This window comes from Myotis daubentonii, chromosome 2, assembly GCF_963259705.1.
Source record: "Myotis daubentonii chromosome 2, mMyoDau2.1, whole genome shotgun sequence".
Taxonomy (NCBI): Eukaryota; Metazoa; Chordata; class Mammalia; order Chiroptera; family Vespertilionidae; genus Myotis; species Myotis daubentonii.
Genome location: NC_081841.1, coordinates 208,991,124 through 209,015,384, shown reverse-complemented (window position 1 = coordinate 209,015,384; position 24,261 = coordinate 208,991,124). Strand labels below are relative to the sequence as shown.

The 24,261-nt window shown below is 39.4% G+C and overlaps 1 long non-coding RNA gene across 1 annotated transcript in view; it reads left to right on the top strand.

The window, feature by feature from the left end:
• Nucleotides 1-23,641, top strand: part of LOC132226465 (uncharacterized) — a 149,524-nt gene extending 125,883 nt beyond the window's left edge. Inside the window, exons 3-4 of the long non-coding RNA XR_009451061.1 lie at nt 6,223-6,331; nt 23,484-23,641. This is a non-coding gene — a long non-coding RNA (uncharacterized LOC132226465). The remainder of the gene's footprint in view (nt 1-6,222; nt 6,332-23,483) is intronic.
• The last annotated feature ends 620 nt before the right edge of the window (nt 23,642-24,261 follow it).

Here is a 24,261-nt window from a genome sequence, read left to right as displayed (position 1 = left end):
GATGCTAAAAGAAAGAAAACGAAATGTCCTGACATGAATTTTGGCTTTATCTCTCTTTCATGATCCCCTTAAGTTTCCTTCCAAATCTCATCTGCTTTTCCAAAATTCCTCTAATGTCCTTCTGCATTCTCATTTTCTCCATGCCCTCTTCATTTTTGAGAAATATTGCTTCCAGTGTCACTTCTTCTAATGGTCTTCACTCCTCTGTCACTGCAGCTTTTCTAGACCAGACATCTGACAAGGTCATGTTCTTTCAGGTGCACTACAGCGTGTCAGAGATAAGAGCTGGTATGTGAGGTTCCTGACCTGGTCTGACTACACGTCAACCCTCATGTTCCTCCACATTGCCCCATTCCTCGCTCTTTAACTGGACCCCTGTCCTCCAAAAAATACACGGCAAAGCACACCAAAACTTTGTACCCGCCTCCTAAGACATCAGGCTGTCTTTTGTCCACATATCTTGTTTATGCAGTTTGCTCTGGTCAGTCTGTCCTTCCACCTTTTCCATCTATCAGAGTAGAAATGCAATTCAATACTGTTCATTTTGTGTTTTCTTAGGGAGATTTCAAAACAACTTAAATACAGGATTACACAACTTTACAGGAGAAACCACTTTTACCTGGGGTAAGTGAACTGTGGGGAATGTTTTGTCCACTTTACAAATTTCTCTTCTAATGAAAGTGGAATCTGATGTATATCTTGTCATTTAACAACCTGTGAAGGAATCTTCTATGCTGATCTGATAAGACAGCATTTGATACAATCAGACCAAAAAATAGACACCATCAAAACAGCTCTATCATTTTAGAATGTTTATAGAAATAACACCTTTATGGGTTATAACATTTTATTAGTAAGGGGAAATACAGAAAATCAATTTTAATTTCTTTTTAAAATCACTTTGTGTATAAGAATAAATCTCAGCTTTGTGGCTCTTTAGAGAGCTCATTAGAAATGAGGTATGGATTTATAGCCTTGTACAGAGATCCTGGTTCCGATTAATCTTTCTGGGGTTAAAATAAGAACATCTAACCTCTCCCTTATATGTTTTCTCTGGGGAAATAACCTTTTAAGTTCTTAAAGATTATAGTTTCTTTTTATACTTTTAAACTTTAAAAAATATTTTTATAACTTTACTTAAAGGTTTGGCCTACTAGTATAAGATATCTTTAGAGATCTCTTATAACTAGATCATTTTATACCTAGACTGAAGTATAACTTCTTATAGGTCATTCAGACTTTTATATAACAAAGTCGTATTTGTCTCTTAGGATCAAAGTCTATTCAGAAGCTAAGAAAATTTTCATCTATTGAAGAGAAAAAAAAATAGTTTTGTCAATATCTTCTTATTTCTTATAAGTAATTTTACCTATATTACCTAATTTTTAAATTAGCTAAGTGGGATAAAAAGTAAGCATTTAACTTTAATAAAAATAATTTAATTCAATTAAATCTTTACTTTTCAGAGAGAATACAGTTAGGCCCATGAGTATTTGAATTATTATTATTAAAGGGGAAATGGCATTATCTATTCTTAAGTCTTTACAAAAGAATTTCCAAATATTTTATTTCCAAATTGCCAAACTCTATTTATTAACAGTGATTAGTTATGATCAGGGTTATATCCTTCATTTGATGAGTATAAACATACAGTTCTTCAGAACCAGTTCCTATTCAAAACAGCATTCAATAAGTATTTCGTCAGCATTTCTGTGAAGGAGAACCTGAGTCCTCATGGAGAACGGGCGGTGATGGTGGTGGGGGTGGTGGGTGGTTAATGATAACCAGACTCACCCTCTCTAGAATCCTGACCACTCTGAGTTTGTCCCCAAACTTGAATACACAACTTAGCAAAACAAGGAGAATTAACCAGACCCACTCCTTATGAAGTTGAGCAAGCATCTACTATTATTTGAGTATTACCCCAGACTCTAGATCTGCTTCTGTACTCAGATTTCCAGAGTATTCCTTCCCACTATATAGATGCTCTAACCAAAGCCCTGGTGAACGCACCATTTCCTATCTCAAGTTTCCAACGGGGTTATACTACGTCCACAATGCTCTAACGATGCTGACAGGATGGTACCGTGGAAAACTACTCAGCCAGCCCACCTGTATCCACTCTAATGCCACACTTACTGATTTCCTTGAACTTCACTTTGGCCACCATGACTTCTTGTCTGACAATCTCTTTTAGGCTCTCTCACTAATTTATATTCCCAATTCCTAAATGTATTATATCTACCTACATCTACTTCTAAATAAAATTTTAGGCAAGCCCTTAAAGATCTGGGTTCTACTCTCTTTACTTTATCTCCCCTTTAGTAAACCTCATCTACTTTTATTTCCTTGTCTGCTAGCAACCATTCCATTGGGTTCTTAAGCTACAAGCTTAATATCCGTTTCTCTGCTGGTCTGACATTCTCAGGAATGCCTCAAGTTGAATATGTCAAAAAAGAAATACATTCACAAGTTATTTTCTAAAATCTGCTTCTTGTCTTTTTCTGTTTCCATAAACGACATCAACATCCTTAACAGACTCAGACCAAGGTGGTCCCATACCCTCCCACTCTCCTACATCCTACCCATGACTGAATTATTCCTCCTCTCATTTCCTCTACCAGTCCTCTAGCTCAGGCCTTCATTGTATCCTATTTAAAGTCATTGCTGTCTAAATGATTTCCTCATTTTAATATCTTCCCTCCTTTAATTCTTTCTACCCAAACAGTCTCCCTAAATTACATTTCTTCCAATGACTGATTCCCTGTAGCCTATAGGCTAAAGTCTGCTTCCACTTCCCATATTATTTATATCTAACACTTCCTTAGTGTGTTTTACTGGTACTTACCACTACTGTTCCTTACACAACCTAGGCTTGAGCTCCGGAGATATTCCTAGGATATACAGTGGGGCCTTGACTACGAGTTTCATTCATTCCATGATGGAGCTAGCAACTCAAATTACTCGTATGTCAAATCAAAAAGTGAACGAGTGAGACACGTGATGCTGGGCTGATGTTGTGGCGTTCACTGTGACGTTCGCTGCGCCAACTCGCGGTGGGGTATCTGAAGCTGGCTCATAACCCAAATTTTAGCTCGCAACTCAAAGCAAAAAATCAGCTGAGAGACGGCTCGTATCTCAAAAAACTTTTTAGTCAGGGCACTCGTAAGTCAAGGCCCCACTGTACTCTGCATTTTCCCTCCCACAGATACTCTTTGGTTAATGCGAAAGTCAAGGGCAGGACCACCGTCTTCATCTTTGATGCCACGGTGAGGCATTTTTAAAATTATCCTTCCTAACTAGCCCCACCACAACCACTCAGTTATTCTGTAGAACCTCACTCCAACATGTGTTTCATTCATGGTCCTTTAAATTTTAAAATTTTTTATGAGCGTTTATATCTTTATCTTCTAAGACTTTAATGTTCAGGGTTAGGGACTACGAGGGTTTTATTTTTCATATGTTGGCTTTTGGTTTTGTTTTTTAACCACCATTATATTCCCAGTATGAAGAAAACTGGAAAAGATAAAGATGTGTATTGCAATTCTACTCTGTCTTAAGCATTGTGTTTATTGCAATGAGATATTTCGGCTCCATCATTTGGATTCTCAAACCATTTTTAATACAAATATTTTAAAGATAATTATATTGATGTTGAGAAATTTTATTCAGAAGTCAGTTTCTGGAAATAAGCATTTAGCTAATTTAATTTTTTTATCAATTGATACAAATTTCTCAGATTATTTTTATTATCTTACTAAAATCATTTAATCATTTCTATCAGTTTCAATTTTTTCTCCACTCAAGGCTTTCAACTTAATCAATATTTGATTTTTATTCAATTTTTTGTTCATATAAAATTTTTAATATTAGCATTCCTGCTATTATACATATTTTGCAGTTATGTTCTCCCACCCAGTCTTAAATCCTCTAGTTCATATTATTCAATAAATATTGCTAGATTATTTGCTTCCTCTACCTATTTTTTTTATTAAAAAAAAACTTTAAAACTTGCAGTTTTAGCCATTTTCAGTATAATTTTTTAATTGCTACTAATGATATCTATTATGGATTGGATATAACTGATAATTTTACGTATTCATTATATATGTAGCATATGAGAAAACTGTGATCCATTTGGCAGAAGAGGAGGAAGGAGAGAAGAAACTGGGGACACTGGTTCTAACATCTACTCTTCCTTGAATGCCCCGCCTCCAGCTTGACTCCTCACAGAGGGTGCCCTAATTTACCCATTCATTCTCCTTCTCCCCTGCCACTAACATTCACTCTTCAGTCCACTTTTTCATGATACTTGATATATTCTAAAGTTATGTCATTTAATGATCTACTGTGTTTTCTATTTTCCCACCTGAAAAGGAAGCTTTGCAAAGGCAGGAAAGATGCCTGTTTTATTTTCCATTTATTCTCAATGCCTAGGAAATAATTGGTGTATAGTGATGGCTCAATATATATTCATTTAGCCTGGCTGGCATGGTTCAGTGGTTGAGCATTGACCTATGAACCAGAAAGTCACGGTTCAATTTCTGGTCAGGGCACATGCCTGGGTTGCAGGCTCGATCCTCAGTGGTGGCTGTGCAGTAAGCAGCCAATCAATGATTCTCTCTCATCGTTGATGTTTTTCTCTCTCTCTTTCCTCTCCCTTCCTCTCTGAAATCAATAAAAATATATTTTTTAAAAATAAAATAAATATTCATTTAGTGGAGTTGAATTGTGTAGCATGCTGCTTTGATAATATAATTATAGAATTAGTTCATGAGCATTCGGCTAAATATAACAAATCAAAGACAGTTTTCATCTGAAGCATATGTGCATCATACAGAATGCAAATAGTTTTACATCAAACTGCATAAGAAAATTGCAAAATGAAACACAACCATTATTCAGTCTTTTCTCATCTTCTGGAGACCCGTGGACTGCAGTGGTTTGACAAGTTCTTCGATAAAACATCCTCACCGGCACTGTGTAAACCCACCAGAGCGTTTCCCTCATTACATTGTCATCTCTCAGAAAGGGGTGGATCTCCATGTTTCAGTGACATCCGGCCCAAGTTTCCTGAAGGCTGCATCTCGTTTCTTACTGGACTAAATAATCAGGCCAGTCTTGTCCAGACTGGCTGTCTATAGGACCCAAATTGTCAACCAGGCAAGTGACTCCTAACACAGGATTTTTAGTGGCGAGTGAACAGGCCTGGGAATCACAATACTGACTCTGCCCCACGCATTACTTTGGTAGGCCGTGCAAACCTGGCCTCACAGAGAAAAGCAGGAAAATTGTAATTATTTGACCCATTACAGATTATGAATGTGTGTGTGTGTGTATGTGTGTGTGTGTGTGTGTGTTTAAAAGAGGGAAAAGGAAAATCACATAAGATACAACACAGGAAAGTGTTTTGACACCTGGCAAGTTATTTGACAAAGTAAATTATTCTCACTGAATAGTAAGAATATTACTGGATGAATATTCATTGGGCCCTTTATACGTTCTAGGCCCTTCTCTAGGTGTTCACACTCATCTACTCCTGTTAACCCCATAGAAGCCACATGTGATAGGTATGACTCTCATCCTCATCACACGTGTGAGCAAACTGAGGCGACCAGGGCATGAGTCACTCACCCAGGGAACCTGCTCAGAAAAGGGAGCTCAGTCTTCAGACTGAGGAGGTCTGTCTCTGAAACATGGGTTCTGGGCACCGTGTTATTTTGCTGCACAGACATCACCTTAGAAACGCTTGGGGATTTTTCCCCTTTTCTATTTCCTGTTAAGGGAGAAAAGAACATGAGATGCAGCCCAGTGGCTGGCTCACGGCAGTGCCCTTAAATATGAATGCCTTCCCTCGTTCCAGAATCCAACCTGCCTTTCCCAACCAACATGCCCTTCTTCTCACAGGCACTATGGGTCCCAGCAGGTCATTCTGCTAAGTTTACTTTTGTAATAAGACAGAGTTAAATATATATATATGTGTGTGTGTGTGTGTGTGTGTGTGTGTGTGTGTGTGTGTGTGTGTATATTCATCTGGAATGGTGGGTGATACTGAAAATAAATGCTACTATTTTTGTTTTTGTCTCCAATAGGAACTGTGCCAAGCAATTGCTGCATATTAACTCATGGCAAAAGGCTCAAAGTCACTCTGTTCAACACTTTTTTCTCACACTTTTTAGCATTATTTTGATAAACGTTCTCACATTTTTGTCCACCTCACAGGCTTGCTGATTGCAGTGGGAGGAGGACTTGGGAAACAGAAGAGGAAGTCACTGCCCTCATTCTGCCAGGCTCACTCTGCTCATCAAACAGCCTTAACAATAAGCAAAAGGTAGGTGACTCAATTCTTTTTTTTTTTTTAGTGACTCAATTCTTATTAAAATATATCTGAAACTAATTCTATATAATAAAAGTGTAATATGCAAATCGACCAAATGGCCGAACAGTGGAACAACCACCCGGAACCACGCTATGACACCCACTCGTGCCAGGCCAGCCAAGGTGGGTGAGATGCAATTGGGGTGGCCATCACCCCGTGATCACCCCGCAGAGGGAGGCTCAGGCCACTGACTGTCAGGCTGTGGCAGGTGGGCAGGGCCTCCATCTGCGAGGTAAGCCTGGGTCCTGGGTCCTGGTGCCGGAGGGAAGCCGGTGCTGGCAGCCGGCAGCTGGGGGAAGGAAGGCCTACACTTGCATGAATTTCATGCACCGGGCCTCTAGTACAAAATAATAGTGAACCTAAACTGTAATTGACAAAAATTTAAACTTACAAAAATAAAAATAAAAGAGGACTTTTTACCTCCCCTTCTCATGAACAAAAATAATCAGTATTTATTTCTCTCTACCTACACCTGAGGACCTGTCTCACTGGGCTTAGATCATATTTATCCAAAAAATTCCTTTGATCCCTTAGGACTCAGCTATTCCCCAGGGCAAAAAAGAGAGTGAGGCACCTCTCCTGGAGGAGAGAGTGTGGGGAAGCAGGGCTTGATCTTCTTCTTCTTTTAAAATATATTTTATTGATTTTTTACAGAGAGGAAGGGAGAGGGATAGAGAGTTAGAAAGATCGATGAGAGAGAGACATCGATCAGCCGCCTCCTACACACCCCCCACTGGGGATGTGCCTGCAACCCAGGTACATGCCCTTGACCGGAATCTAACCCTGGACCCCTCAGTCCGCAGGCCGACGCTCTATCCACTGAGCCACACCGGTGAGGGCTGGGTTTGATCTTCTTAAATGTAGGTAACCTTCTTCAGATTAGCTCTTTTCTCAAAAAAAAAAAAAAAAAAGACTGTGTTTCCCATTTTGTCCTTTTTGTGTGAAATTTATCTTACTAAAATATTTGTAAAGGAAATATTTTCTTCTCTCTCTTTTTTTTAACCACATGAAGATCCTACACTGCCGCTCAGAGTAGGACAGCATCACGTCATTAAGTTCTGAATAAATAAAAGCAACAAAGCCCATGTGACATACAAATACTTAGCCAGTGATGTTCATCGACCTCTGTGCAGTAAGCACATGGAAGCAGCACATGCAGCAGGAGGGAAATCAAAGCAGGCGCAGGGCAGCCACTTGTGGTCATTCTGCCCCCAGGAATCCGCACCAGCCAGCCCCGGGAAGCAGGCCATTTTCTGTGCTCAAAAAAGAACAAGAACTGACAGAGAGTAAAGCATTATGGTGCAGAAAGCACATAGGGGTCTACCATCCTCTATGTTCAGTCACTTTGTTCCAAAATACACGTGGAAGGGATAGAATTAGACATCGAGCTGTTTGAGCCAAGAATCTGGTACCCTCCTAAGTTGCGACTGCTGGTCGGGCCCAGCACAGTGAGTCCTGATGCTGGGGTGACCATCGGCAGTCACTGAGTGACAGCTCGCCACAGAATCATAAGCAGCATGTTCTTTAAATCATGGATTCAAAAGTACATCCAGCCCTAACCGGGTTGGCTCAGTGGATAGAGCGTCGGCCTACGGACTGAAGGGTCCCAGGTTCGATTCCGGTCAAGGGCTGTACCTTGGTTGCGGGCACATCCCCAATAGGAGGTGTGTGTGCGGGAAGCAGCTGATCGATGTTTCTCTCTCATTGATGTTTCTAACTCTCTATCTCTCTCCCTTACTCTCTGTAAAAATTCAATAAAAATATTTTTTTTTTAAAAAAAGAGTAGTTCAGAAATTGTTAAAAAAAAAAAAAAAAAAAAAAAGTACATCCAGAATCCTAGCAGCTTGTTCACCATTTAGGAGAAGTCTAGAGAAAATGGACGCCATGAACCAAATCCCTACCTACAGAAGCCCTTAAGGGTACCCAGGTGTGTATGAACCCTTCAAAAGCGCTGAAGTCCCCATTTTTTCAAAGACACAGAATTAGTCTTCTTTGACACAGTGACCCCATAGAAGTCCTCTAAAGTGACTGACCTGAAATGACACTGCTGGGCATTTTTTTTTTTTTAATTGTTTAAGGTGTTACGTGTCTCCTTTTTCCCCCATCAACCCCTCCCCGGCCACTCCCCCCTCTAACTGCCGGGCTTGTAAATGCCTTTATAATATATTCAGCTGCAAACAAACAGGAAGTATGAGGTTCTTATTGTCTTTCTCTAAGCTGAGTGGTTTTTTCCCCTTAAGAAAATAATAGACTGGCCCTGGCCAGTGTTGTGCAGTGGTTGGAGTATCATTCCACACACCAAAGGGTCCTGGGTTCCATTCCAGGTCAGGGTACATACCCAGGTTTTGGGTTGGATCTGTGGGAGGCAAATGATGTTTCAACTGATGTTTCTCTCTTCTCTCTTCTCTCTTCTCTCTTCTCTCTTCTCTCTCTCTCTCTCTCTCTCTCTCTCTCTCTCCCCCTTCCTCTCTCTCTCTCGAATCAATGAAAAACACCCTAAGATGATTATTAGAAAAATAAAAATAAAAATAATAGATAGCTAATATTTGGAAACAGCCTAAGTACCCGTCAGTAGATGAGTGGATTAAAAAATTGTGGTACATCTACACAATGGAATACTACGCTACGGTAAAAAAGGAGTTCTTACCATTTGCAACAGCATGGATGGAACTGGAGAGCATTATGCTAACTGAAATAGGCCGGTGAGAGAAAGATCACATGATCTCACTCATTTATGGAATATAATGAACAACATAAACTGATAAACAAAAACAGATCCAGAGACAGAGAAGCATTGATTAGACTGGGTTAGGTAGGGGAGAGTGGGGGGAAGGGGGAGAGATCAACCAAAGGACTGTATGCATGCATATAAGCATAACCAATGAACACAGACAACAGGGGGGTGAGGGCATGAGTGGGGGGGTAGGGGGTAATGTGGGGATAAGGACACATATGTAATAACTTAATCAATAAAAAAATAGACTGCATTTGTCTTTTGAATTATCTAGTGTTTTAATGAGAGAACTGGGGAACTTTCTCACTAAATGTTCCCACCCCTGTTGATACGTAATGACTTGTTTCAAGCTGTTAGTACAGAAATGGTATTTGCAGCTGCCCCGGCCACATGGGTGGTTCTTTTTCTTCACCTCAAAGCCAGATCCTTTTTATTTTTGCTCTTAAGTGAGCAAATTAGGAGGCAGGTAAAATGAATAAATCTTCATTACTTTCCAGAAAAGAAAATTATTAACTGCTTGCTTAAACTCTACCAGGCAAATTAAATGGATAGGAAGTCCTTATTCCACCAGAAGCTAGGATGACTTTTTACAATTGGGAAGAGCCCCTGAGAATGTAAATATTCTAACTTCACTCCTGGCCCAGATATGTCAGGAGTGATCTACCTTTTGCATTTGAAACATCATTCTGTCTAACTGTAGAATGGAGTGGGTAGTATTTGAAGTCAAGTTCTTAAACTTTTCAGGCTGCTTAAAAATTCTGCTTTCTCACGATACATATGAGCTTGCTCCCTTTTCTGCAAACTTTTCTCTTCACCCACACTTCTCTGCTCAGTATATATATTAAGTAAAATAGGCTCATTTTCCTAAGGGTATTTTTATTCCAAGTTTTAAACTTACATAAATATTAAGCCTGACAATGTGTGACCACACCTGGTAGTCTCAAAGCTATTATATGATACAGAAAACAATGTTGGGAAGGTAACAGGGCCTGTTGCATCATCATCTCCCTGATGTGTTCAACACACCTTCAGTCGTTCATGGCTATTGACTGTGAGCATCAAAGGACACATGTCTACAGGCTGTCATGACATAGTTATTTTTCAAGCTCTCCCTAGACCAGTTCAGGTGTATTCAGCAAAATTTAGGTGGCTACCCCTTCTTCAGAATACCTGTATCATATACAATCAGTGTATGCCAATGACATTCACCTTCATTCTCCCTATTGCATCTAACATAGTCAGATAAGAAGAGAATTCATGCCCTAGCCAGTTTGGCTCAGTAGGTAGAGTGTCAGCCTGTGAACTAAAAGGTCCTGAGTTTGATTTTTTTCAAGGGCACGATCCTAGGTTTCAGGCTCCATCCCTAGCCCTGGTCAGGGCGCATGCAGGAGGCAACCAATCAATGTGTCTCTCTCACATAGATGTTTCTCTCTCTCTGTCTCTCTACCTCCCTACCACTCCTTAAAAAAACAATGGAAAAATATCCTTGGGTAAGGAGTAACAAAAAACAAACAACAACAACAAAAAAAGATAATTATTTTGTTTTGTATTGATAGTGACATTTATTTCAGTCTTCTCTTTTATACAGTTCACAAGCAATATCTGTTATACCCATATGTTTTAGCAAGGGAGGTAAATAATAAATAATAATTATGATAAGTAAATTATCTAACATTTTATTTTTTTAAATATATTTTTATTGATTTCAGAGAGGAAGGGTGAGGGAGAGAGCGAGAGATAGAAACATCAATGATGAGAGAGAATCATTGACCGGTTGCCGCCTGCACGCCCCCTACTGGGGATTGAGCCCACAACCCAAGCATTTGCCCCTGACCAGAATCAAACCCAGAATCCTTCAGTCTGCAGGCCAATGCTCTATCCACTGAGCAAAACCAGCTAGGGCAAATTATCTAACATTTTAAAAGGTAAAAAGTGCTATTGCAAAAAAGAAAAAGAAAAGCCAATTAAGGGGAATGCAGACTTTAGGGTAGGATGGTTACAATTTTAATAGTGCGGTGATGGAAGGCCTCATATGGCATTTGAGCAAAGACAACTTTTCAATTATAATTCGTCAAAGAAGGCCAATTATAAGGTATGGTAAATACCTGCAAGAAAACAAATCTACCTGGTCAATTAGCTGGGTAAAGCTACATTATGAACATTTAGTATTTTGTGAGCATAGCCCTGATTTTTGTTTTTAATCCTCATCCAAGGACATGTTTATTGATTTCAGAGAGAGAAAGGAAGAGAGAGAAACATTGATGTGAGAGAGAAACATTAGTCCGTTGCCTCCTGTGTATGTCCTGACCAGGATTGAACCTGCAACCTTTTTGGTGTATGGGGCAATGCTCCTACCAACTGAACCACCCAGCCAGGGCAGACCTGATTTTGTAGTATACTGTTACAGGATACCACGATACCAGGCACACTTTTACCTCTCAACAGACAATCCCAATTGACCAGAGTTAGTCACAACACTTATTTTCCGGGAAAATTACTAAGAGAAAAGTTAATATGTTGGTTCCTCTTGTATATTTGAGAACTAACTCTTTTGGTAAACACACATGTTTGAAGAACATAAGCAGAATTTGTTTTCATTTTTGGTCTATCTGCCTATCACTGAAAGCTCCTTTTCTGTATATTTAATGATATAGAATTAGCACCTTCATCTCAAACCAACCAGATTTAACGATGGAAACTATCACCTTCAAGAAGTTTCCTCTGAAATCCTTCGGTTCTTCTAGTTTTTTCCCAATTAAAAATTAATTCATATTTGCTTAAAAATTCCATTATTTTTTAGTAAGTATATTCAATTGACAGGAAAATAAAATAAGTTGCTGGAAATGGTTAGGTCAAGTGAACCTATTAGCAAATACATTTCTAGAAACTCACGCTGTTTTGGATGAGTTATTGAATTCAGCTATAAACAGTCTATGGGTAGCTCCCTTGTTTCAAGTCTTAATGCTAACAGCCTCATTTGTTAGAACCAGCATGACACTTTTTAAACATACACTTGGAAGTGCCGTTTAAACACATATCTGTGTTTGGAACATTAACTACAGAACTCGTGAGCTTCTCTGAATAGATTTTCTCCTTCATAAAAGGAAGAGTCTTTGGTCATACAACAAAACAATGACAGCTATTGAAACACTGAAATCTGTAAAAACATAGGGATGAGATAAAAAGAAGCTCTCTACTCATCCAACCAGCCAAAGTTGGGTTACTTCAGCTTTGGTTTCTTCAATCCTTTGTGATTCTTTTCACTCACTGGTGTGACATCTAATAAGGTGAATTTAAATCTCTTTTACTGATTACTGGGATTTCGGAGCTATTGGGAATCAGTCATATGATCCAGATTAGAGGCAGATTTTTCTACCTTTTGAAGTTTTTTCCACCTGGTTTGTGGAAGCAGGTTCCTACGTATCGTTCTGGTGACTTACTATGTCTTACTCTATGACTAAGTTGTGTAGCTTCTGGCTATGGAATAGAATTTAGACTGCTGTGAGTTCACAGCTTCTGTGAAAGCTAAAGACTATTTCTTGAAGAATCTGTTCCCATTATACCATGTCGTGAAGGTTTTAGGCTTCTATCATTAGGATTTTTAATAGGGTGGTGAGGGAGGGCCCCAATGAAAAATAACATTTTAGTGTGTATATACTTAAAGGTGGCCTGCTGTTTTGTGGATGGGCTTGGTTAATTCTTCTGAAATAGCCTGTTTGTCTTTTAAAACTATAGGTATTCCTGACAATCAATGTTTGCTTTCTTTATAGTGTCTAAAGACATTTACAGAGATTTCCTGGTAACATTCCAGAAATATGAATGGTGCTATTTCAGCAATTCAGTACATTTATGTAGGGTTTAGAGCATGTTTTAAAAATAAGTACACTCTACATTAAGCATCCTTGATGCCTAGAACATAGGAGCCAAGTAAAGTACCTCAACCCAGATAGTATTTTTCTCTCTCTCTACAAACATTTTTGCTGCTTCTGCTCTTTTTTGGAATAGAGTCTACAATTAGCTGGAGAAAAGTTATTTAAATTCACAGTCTCACAATTGCTTCTCGGCTTTTTGGCTAAGATCAAGTGAAAATTCACAATCTCAGTGAGCAGTATTGTTCTAAAATTGAAAGAAATAGTCTCTGAGGAAGCAAACGAAATACTATGTGAAGAATTTATCTCCAGGGCAAATATTTCCCATTTTCAGTTTCTTACAACTCAGCCCTCGCCGATGAAGTTTCCTAATACTTTCATTTATAACCCAAAGGACATTTCTGACAGCGTCTCTGCCGCCTCCCACTCACCGCTCCTTCCTGCCTCCCCATCCAGGGGGTCACAGATACCAACATGAGCAGAGACCATCCTTTCCTTGGATGCTGGACCTATTACTGACTTTCCTGCAATGTATGTAGAGCAAGTGGAAGAAAATTATTTCCCCCCTAGGAACTCACTGTTCTCATGAACTTTTGAGCCTTCCTCTGGGTGTGTGAAATCGCTCATCCTGAGTGTTAATGCTGCAGCTTTTGCATGTGGTCATATTCCAGGGCAATGCATAATTCAAGAAATGACCCCTAATAAGGGCTTGCACTTGTGTAGTTGCTTTAGAGGTTATCGGAGCACTGTCCATGTGCTTTTGACATGTATCACAGCCCTGGGAAATAGGGGAGAAAGCTGTCATTACCCCATTTTAGAGTCGATGGAGGGAAATAGGGAAGAAAGCTATTATTATCCCCTTTTACAGTTGATGGAGGTGAGTAGAAGAGAAACCTCCATCCTACGGGCGGAGTTAGAATTGAAAGCTCATCCTTTGCACTCCATACCTACAATGTTTTCTGCTACCCAGTGCTCTCGGTTCCGGTAACACATAGTGTATTTGATACAAACCCAAAAGCATAATTATAAAATGCAAAGCAATTAATTTTCTGTACAAAAGGTCTCATTTTGTAAGCTCACTTCTTGTTAAGATTACTTCATTAAAATTCTTATGCTGGGAAAAGCCATGAGTATGCCTAAGGCAATGTATAATTATTTCCAATATCTTTCTAAAGATGTCTTACCCATCACTGTCTAATTACAGTCACTGAAAACCAAAACTAACATTATTCACACCAGGCTAAATGATAAGATATACCTTTATGTTTACATATTAAAAATCTGTATTCTGATACCTATAAATATTAAAGCTGTGAATCAGAATACTTATCCATTTATTAAAGCTGTCATTAATGTTCTCAGTAAACCCTATTGGGTACCCTCCATATTCCTGTGTGAAAGTTTCTGGAATCACATGAAATATAAGTATATTCTCAGTTATCGCAGGGTAAAACACTTGCTGCATTCTTATGTCACGGAAACACAGCGTCACCTTTGGTTGTACGTAATCAGGAACACTGCCATGGCTGGAATAGAAACAATAAATGTATATTTAATGGCGATTACTTTCAAAGGTTATGTATAAACTTTCAAAGGGTATATATAGTTATATAAGCTTAAGGTTACTTTAAATTTTACCTGAGCTTTTTGGAGCTCATTCTTTCTCTGAATTTAGGCAAGATCTTGGCCTTTTCTGTGAACTGATGAAACCAAATGCAGCTAAACTTACTTCCATGACTTCCAGAGAGCCACAGTTCTGTGCTGCCCCAGGGACTGATTTCGTAGGTGAAAGAAGAAATACCTGAAAGCATATCTTCTAATTTAGGTTGCCAGAACTGAAGTGAAACATAAAATGTGTAGGAATATTGGTAGTCCAGGCAAAATAAATCAATCAATAAACATTTTACCAGGCCCTGCCTCAAAAATCCAAGAAAGCAACATTTATCTTTCAAACCAAAAGGAGTATGTTGACTAAGAATTCTTGTGCAAGAAATAACATGGGAGATGAGGCCGCTAGCCCATTCTGAAGGGAAAAAAGGATGATGAAAATGAGAAAGGAAATATGTCCTCTTAAATAATTATGGAAATGTTGAGAGTTTTAAAAATATCTATATGGATTTATTCTGTTCCACCTTACAATATTAAAATATCAAGAAACAAGATAGAAACTATGAAAAGAAGTCTCAATAAAAGTAAAACATAGCAAATATACCAAAAAAAGTATTAGTTTTTTTGAGTTTTTATAAACTAGCAACAGAAGAACTTCTAAGCTTAAGAAATTTCGCACTAGAGAACACTACTCGGTGAAACAACAATATCTATAAAAACATTGAACCTGATCAGGATGGATACTAATAAAGAGACAAGGGTTTTAATTTACCCTGAAGATACTGAATAGGAATCTTGACTGGAACATGTCTGACAGGATGTCACCTCCAAGGAAGGGTGTGTATTGGCTCAGGTACTTGGATGTGGCTGATAGACCCTAATGATGGCCCCCATCGACCACCTCTGGCTTTTCACACCTTTTCTAATCCCTGACCTTGAGTGTGGGTGGAAGCTGTGACTTGCCTCTAACCAATGGAAGATGGCAAGGTCATGTGATATCACTCCGGGATTATGCTGCACCCTCTTGCCAGCACGCTATCCTAGTCTCTCTCTGCTCCTGTTTACTTTGAAACCACAAGCTGCTATGAATCCTACAGCTGCAAGGAACTGGATGTTACCAACAACCAGACCAGCAGGGAAGCAGATGGCTCCCTGGATGAGCCTCAGATGACAACCCAGCCCTGGATGGGAACCTTGACTGTAACCTTGTCAGATCCAAAGCAGAAGGCCCAGCTGAGCTGTGTGTGGACTTCAGACCCACATAGACTGTGAGATAATTCATATGTGTTGCATTAAGCCACTCAATTTATAGTTACTTATTACACAGCAGTAGACGACTAATACAATGTCATCTGTTAGTTATAGGCATTAGGACATCTATGAGAAAGTACTTAAAATCTGTTATTCCAGCCCTGGCCAGTTTGGCTCAGTGGATGGAGCATCAGCCTATGGTCTGAAAGATCCCAGGTTCAAATCTGGTCAAGGGCACATGCCCGGGTTGTGGGCTCAATCCCCAGTGGGGGGCCTGCAGGAGGCAGCCAATCAATGATTCTCTCATCATTGATGTTTCTATCTCTCTCTCCCTCTCCCTTCCTCTTTGAAATCAATAAAATAAAATCTGATATTCCAAATAATATCCAGATGTCTTCAGGTTCTACAGTCTGTGGAAGAGAAGTGAGATGAGTGTTAGTCGAATAGGTTTTTGTGGTGGTTGTTAGGAATTTGGTGAGGTTTGGACTATAAGATATTCTATCCTATTGCCTAGGGGACAGAAAATGTCATAGACTTGGTATGGGAAATAGACACATCTTGTCCACATTGTCTTCCCTCCATCTCCCCACCATCTTGCTCTGTTTCCTCTAGGTCAGCGGTTCTCAACCTGTGGCTTGCGACCCCTTTGGAGGTCGAACGACCCTTTTACAGGGGTCGCCTAAGACCATCCTGCATATCAGATATTTACATTACAATTTATAACAGTAGCAACATTACAGTTATGAAGTAGCAATGAAAATAATTTTATGGTTGGGTCACAACATGAGGAACTGTATTTAAAGGGTCAGACGGTTGAGAACCACTGCTCTAGGTGATGTGGCACAAACAGAAATGTTCCGCTGGCCACCTGGGCACTTTAACTCATGTCAGGCTCAGCTCCCTCAAACTTTGTTGCTCAACAACCAACTCTGGACAGAACATGGAAGTGTGTGGGTGAGTGTTTCAGAAGAGCAACCAAAACATCCCAACCATATTGCTAACTTGCCGACTTCCAGAGGACTTAATATTTTTTTCATCTAATAACCTCCCTGTCCTGAATCACATTACACAACCATAGCAGTAGCTGGAATAGCTATGGAATTGAGTGAAGATTGCAGGATAGATTGATGGTAACATCTTTTCCCTTTTATTGTTTCATTGATTTTAAATCAAACTGAGTACGAACCTAGACTGTGATGTGTATATCTGAGTTTCGAGGAAGCAGAAGGAGTGGACCAAGAACATAATGCCAGGGAGAATGAGAAGGATGAGACACCTGGGTGAAATGATGGACAAGTAAAGTTGATCAATGTACCAAAGAACTAATCTGAGTTTATTTTTCATACCCACTCATTCTACCATTTATACTCACTCTTGCCTGTGTGACTCCCTCAGAGACCCTATAATCTTCAGTGGGGCTCATGACCCAAAGTTTGAGAACCTGTTTCATAACAACAGCCAACAGTTCCTTAGTGATTATCAGATGTCAACCACTACACTACACTCTAAATATGTTATCACATTTAATCTTCACGACAGATTTTAGCTTAATTGTTCATGAGGGAATTGAGCCAGAAGGAAGACTAAGAGTAGCCTAAGTTTGACAGCTCCTCAAACGAGGAGCAGAGAAACAAACCTAGGCAGTTGGATTCCCAGTGAGAACCTGACCACCTCACTGCTATCCTTCTTCTACATTCTGTGAAAATCTTTGGGAGTCTCTCAAATAAGGGTTTCATTAACTTCAAAGCTGTACTTTCCTCAGCTATTCTGTTTACCCAAAATTTCCTAAGACTCTTAGGTTTATAATTTTCTTTAGTCATAAGCCTTGAAAATATTTCTACCAGTGAAATTATTTCATGCATTTTGCCCTAAAAACAGTATATATTCCCATCTGCTTTCATTATCAGACATAGCTTAGGATAAACTAAATGCAAGCATCTTTATGCTAAAATGAAACCACAGAAAAATAACACAACTATAGTTGTTTTCATTTAACTTCCAAGAAGCAAAAGTTCTCATTATTCTTAATGGCATGGTTCTGAGATTGGGCACAAAGTGTAAGAGACTGAAGGCACATATTACCTTTAAACAGATAGAGCTGCGGGCACAATGCCTTTTATTCACAGCATCATTATTCACCAAAGATTCTGTGACCAAGTAAAGCATAGTGAATGCTGTAGACATGCTTTGTTCACTTATGCATGAACTGTCTACTAACGCCGGCAGGGGCATTGGACTCACCCTGGAAAGGAAAAGGGGTTGATAAGATGGACAGGTAGAACCATTGGAGGAGATGTTGGAATGAGCAGGGTATATTTTTAGCAGATTCCACCTCTAAAACTCTGACTTCTCTCATTACTTCTGGACACAGATTTGCAAAAGAAACACAACCAGAATTGGTCAAAATAATGAGTTTGGTGAACACCATTTGTACTGAAGTGGAAAAGTGGTCTCAGAGATATAAATCTGGGAAATCATTCCTTATTGTCTGACTAAAGGTAGATACATTATCTGACTGACTCAGTTGTCCCAAAGTCTGGTATTGTAAGGCATTTCTTCAGTGTTTATTCCCATTATTACCATTTATCATTGACAAACTTCTGTTGAATTCCCAGCATTTTAAAATATGTATATAGCATCATAATGCCAAGCATTTCCAATTATAGTATTGTGTAATATATCTATATATATTCTGACCAAAGTTGAAATATAACTATGAAAAGTAATATTTAATACTGAGCAATTATAATAAAATGGGAGAGCTCTTTAAATTTTTTTAAAAAAACAAACAAACATATTTTATTGATTTTTTACAGAGAGGAAGGGAGAGGGATAGAGAGTTAAAAACATCAATGAGAGAGAAACATCAATCAGCCGCCTCCTGCAGACTCCCACTGGGGATGTGCCTGCAACCAAGGTACATGCCCTTGACCGGAATCGAACTCAGGACCTTTGAGTCCGCAGGCCGATGCTCTATCCACTGAGCCAAACCGGTTAGGGCTAAATTTTGTAAGTCTTCTTTTAAGTGTAATTTACATTATTATTATAAAAATTAAAATTATAGCATGTATTTTTCTTAGTTTATATCATAAAGCATAGTGCACATTTTTCTGTAAAAATCTATATTCTATTTTCCTCATTTCAAAGATAAGTATATTTTAATACAAAACTAGACTTTAAATAATAATAGTTTTATGCTAGAGTGCTATCATATAAATATACTAGAAAAATATTGATCAAAAACTAATGAATAAAATGTCAAGAAACTAGTACTGTTGATATATGCTATGAAAGGGGAGCACTCATTTTTTTTTTTCTGAAGCCAATAAAAAGATGCAGTTTTTTTCAGAGAGGAAAATAGTTTTCACCAAGTACTCAAAGATTGTATTATCTGTTTCTTATTTGTCAAGCAAGAATCAAAGACTTCAGGCTAGGCACCAAGCAGGAGTGTTTAAAACTGAGTTTTAAAATGGGGGTGATGGCCTATATGCATTAATGCATTAAAACAAATGTTTATGAAATTTAATTCTCTTACAATGGAGTAAAAGAAACCTGCTGCTGAAATTTTCATTAGGAATACTAAACAAAATATTATTCAGCATTTTATACTGACTACTGCAAAGCTTACATTTATATCAGTAGTTTCACAGAATCACACCTTTAAAGAAAGAATAAAACTATCAACTAAAAGTTTAGTGGAGGAGACGTGGTAAGCTCACTTTAAGATATGATCGTTGTTTGAAGTATTTAAAAACACATTATATTATGCATTCAGTTTTCTTTAAAAATGGTTCGTTTTAATATGGCAATAGAGGCTTTGGACATTTAAGTCTTTATAGTTTAAAAAAATAACATCATTGTCAAAGCTCATATGCATACTTACAGGTGCATGTGCAGAACTCTAAAGTGGTCACGGGGCTTGCCTTTCTATTCGGATCCCCACAGGCAAGACAAATGGATGAAGACACGGACCCCTGTATGGGAGGGAATTGTGAACAATTTAAGAACAATTCCAGTAAACAAAAAAACATTTCAAGACTCCAGTAGAAAAGCCATGTTTTTAGCCATGCATCACGGAGGATTGAAAAACAGCGCACTGTGGTTTTCTGAGGGCAATGACACTTCTGATTCTCTGTCAAAGCAGTAATCTGGTGTCCCTTTATGAAAACTAAATGCACTTAGGATGTATTGGAGGCAAAAATAGGGATTTTAGGATCATAGCCAAAGATGTGAACTTCAAGTTTTTAAGGTTTTGTGTCTGAGTCCTGTAGTTATGTCATGGTGAACATTTTTGTGGCAGGACAATTTTTGTATTACCAAATCATTGACAGTTAAAAGAAGGAGAGGAGAAAGAAGCTGGTAATATTTGTTAAGTACCTACTGTATGGTAGGAACTTTATAAATGATCACCTTTAATATTCACAGCAACTCTCTAATGGGAAATACTGTCCTCACTTTACAAATGGGGAAACTGAGGCCACATTAGACTCCAGGGTTGAGTTTTCAGTGAGGTCATAATGTATGAGATTCCAATTAATTGCATTTTATCCATCACAATGGGAGTCCAAACAGCTGGAGGCATGGTCTAGTCCACTTTAGATACCTGATCAATTCAAATCATATATAAGTATGTGTAATTTTTTACTATAGAAATTGTGGACTTGGGCAGCTATTAAACTCTCGTGTGTGAATTTTCTTTTCCTAAAATAGGAATGATAATATGCCCATTTATATAAACTTCATTGATTTTTGCAACCTCACGGAGTGTGTATAAGTATTGTCATTTTTTAGGATAAGAATAATCTACACAAAAGAGTTAAAAGCTGCCTGAGTTAGCACCGCTAATGCGGTGGGACCAGGTTTTGATTTTGAAAATTTGACCTGAGAACCTGCTGAGTGCCACTCTAATATGCTGCCTCCCTGACCCCGAATGGGTGCACAGGGATAGAAACAAAAGAAGCTGCTCACGAAACGAGGCCGTTTGCACAAAGCACTTCTAAAGAGATGCTTACATTGTATTCATCTTACTGTGTCACCTACGTGTAGATTGCATACATATAGGCATACATACTATAAGACTTTTAGTGTTAAACTGATAATACAGTTGTAATAAAAAATGCAACTTTCTTGCCCTGGCCAGGTGGCTCAGTTGGTTTGAGCATCGCCCCATACACCAAAAGGTTGTGGGTTCGATTCCTGAACTGGGCACATACCTAGGTGGCAGATTCAAACCCTGTCAGGCAGCATATGGAGGCAACCAATCAATGTTTCTCTCACATAGATGTCTCTCTCTCTCCCCCCATTCCTCTCTCTAAAATCAATAAAACTATATCCTCAGGTAAAGATTATTTTTAAAAAGCACCTTTTTAAATGTTTCTGCTACTTCAATCTCCCCAATATCCTTCCTTGTGGGCACCATTTTTATTCTCATTCTCCAGTTCTGACATTTTTATTCCAAGTAGAAATAGCAACCAGAAAGCTCTGAGGGAGCTGAGGCTTCTGAAGCGATTGTGAAAGGTCATCGGCCCACAGAACGGGGGGACGTGCGCCTCAGCCATATCTGCGCTGATGCCCTGAAGGTGGAAGCCCGGGTGATCAGCAAGTTTGAATTTATTCAACATTTCATATCACTGCCTCAAATAAATTATTCTGAGGCTTTATCAACAACAGATATCACTGTGTAGGTAGCTATTTTATCTCCCTTCTTTCTCCTCTGCTAATCTTACAAGACTAGCCATTTGTGCTCTCCTCTAAATGCCAGTCTGCTAGGGAAGGTTGCCCTCTCTCCTGCTGGACGGATCGTTTCTAGTGTTCCAGTGCACAGAAAGAGGAAACAAAGCATCTTTCTCTGCCCAAAGTTAGAAGCACAGATTTACGTGAAGCATGCGTTCTCCTGCTGAATGCAATGGGAACACTAATGGACAAATCAAACTTTTTACAGCCGAGATAACTTCCTGACTTTTCGTCTGAGACGAAGGAGGAGGAGTGTATTTTACTGGTGCCACTGCCGTCTGAGAACGTGCCCCTTCTGTGAGCGGCCCCAAGGCCAGGCGCAGGACCGCACCCTGGTTCTGCGTGTTGACAGTGAGGTCTGGCCCTGGGACTGGCAGCGGGAGCAGTGACTGCGCAGATGGAGGGGGTCCCCGAAGGGCACAGGGCCTGGGGCACTCCCCACTCAAAGTCATCAGATGTCTTTTTAGCACAGACTCCGCGAGCCCCAGGGGACCATTCGCTCAGCGGGATGTGTAGCTTGTGAGGGCGACTGATCATTTCTCTGTAGAAATGCGATGGGAAATTTACAAGGGAGCAGAGCTGCAGCCCCAAAAGAAAAAATCTAAACAGGAACCAGCACAATGAAAAAGCCACAAGTTTATTGATTCAAATTAGCCAAACTTACTAATCCACTGACAATAGTATCAAGAAAAAGTCCAAAAATTATCTGGCATAAATTAAAAAAAGAGTTAAACACCCACAAACTGAGACTGACTTAAATAGGTAACTTTTTAAATTAGTTTTCCTGAGGACATATAAATGTGAGTTAGTAACAAAGAAACACAAAATATTCCCCCCGAAAAAGAATGAAAAGGATCACAGTGGGAATATACATCACTGCCTATAAAGTCTTATCTTCAAAAGGTTGAAATTGATTAAGTACCTCAGTCTGACTGCCAGTTTACAGGAACTGCAGGGGACAGGGGAACATGTACATGTTAAATGATAGTGTAGAGATGAATTAGCAAAATCCAGCTTTATCACCTCAGACTTTGCAAGGAGAAACTATTTAAGATCCTTAAAAGCCAAGCCAAACAATGTCAATGTATAAAACTTAATTTGAATAACCTGTAAAAAATCTGATAACATATTGGGACTATGCGATTGTTGGCTGGATATTTGATGGTACTAAGGAATTATTAACATTTTAGCATGATAATGGTTTCCTTGGTTATGTTTTACTTACTGAATTGTTCATTTGGAGCACTTCCATTTGGCTTTCTAAAACTCGCATAGTTTTGATCTTTGCTGAAACTGACCATCTGTTCACACATTTTCCACTCTCTCCTTTTACCATGTTTATCACTTTTTAAAAATGTGTTTTTATTGAGTTCAGAGAGGAAGGGAGATGGAAAGATAGAAACATCAGTGAGATTGAGGCATCCATCTGCTGTCCCCTGCCCACCCCCTACTGGGGATGGAGCCCGCAACCTGGGCACGTGCCCTGACCAAGAATCAAACCTGCAACCTCTTGGTGCATGGGACGATGCTCAACCACTGAGCCACACCAGCCATATTTATCATTTTTAAAGACACTCCGATATTTCCAGCATCTGGGCCATTTTAAGTCTGCTATATGCCCTCTCTTGGTGATGGTCCCTTTTACTGCTTCTTCATGGTGCTTCATGATGTTTTATTGTATGTCAGACATTATGTATAAAGTATCAGTCAAACCTGAAGTCAAGGCGCTCGCCTTCTGCTCAGCCCCGGGGTTAGTGAAGAGGGTGTAGTGGTAGCTGTCGATCTCGCCTGTTGTTGAAGGGGGTCTGGGATTTGCAGTTACTCTGCTAAGAGTTCAGGCCCTGGTGGGCAGGGTCAGGACCTTCCTCTTAGTAGGGGAGTTTTTCTCCGTTCTTTCTCTTGCCCTCAGCCTTCAGCAGAGCCAGGGTGGTTCAGAGGGAACCCGCTCAGCACTGCCACTCATCCCAGTGCTGTGGTGACCTGTCACTTACGCCTCAGATGCTGTCTCAGTTCTCCTGCCACCTCAGTCCTCCACGTGAGCTCCTGATGAGGAACCATGGGCAGAACTAACAGGTGAGCCTAACTCTTGTGGGCTAGGGCTTCAGGGATTCTAAACCACCAAGCCAGATCATAGTCTAACAATTTAGTACATCATAAGCTGATATATTTCCACCAAGTATAGAGTGTGCTTTCTCCTTCTCCTTCTCCTTCTCCTTCTCCTTCTCCTTCTCCTTCTCCTTCTCCTTCTCCTTCTCCTTCTCCTCCTCCTCCTCCTCCTCCTCCTTCTCCTCTTCCTCCTCTTCCTCCTCCTTGCTTTTTGTTCCCACTGCTCTGCCAAAAATGAAAACAAACTTGGGTGTCTATGCCCCTAAAGGGACCATTTTAGATTTTAATGTCATTTACCATTCTCTGGATTTCATTTTATTTAGGCTACTTTGCATGCTGAGATATAATTTTTAAATTATTGTTTAAATTATTATTTTATTGTTGAAAGTATGAAAGATGTCCCATTCCCCTATTGGCCCCCTCCTATCCACTCCTATCCATTCCCCAGGCCTTCACGGCACTATCGTCTGTGGTTTTACAGAGAATGTAGTTTGTTCTTCACATTAGAATGAGAGCCACGTTGCATTACAACTTGCTACATCGCCAGTACAAGTGGAACTTCCCTGGTTGAATTCTTTAGA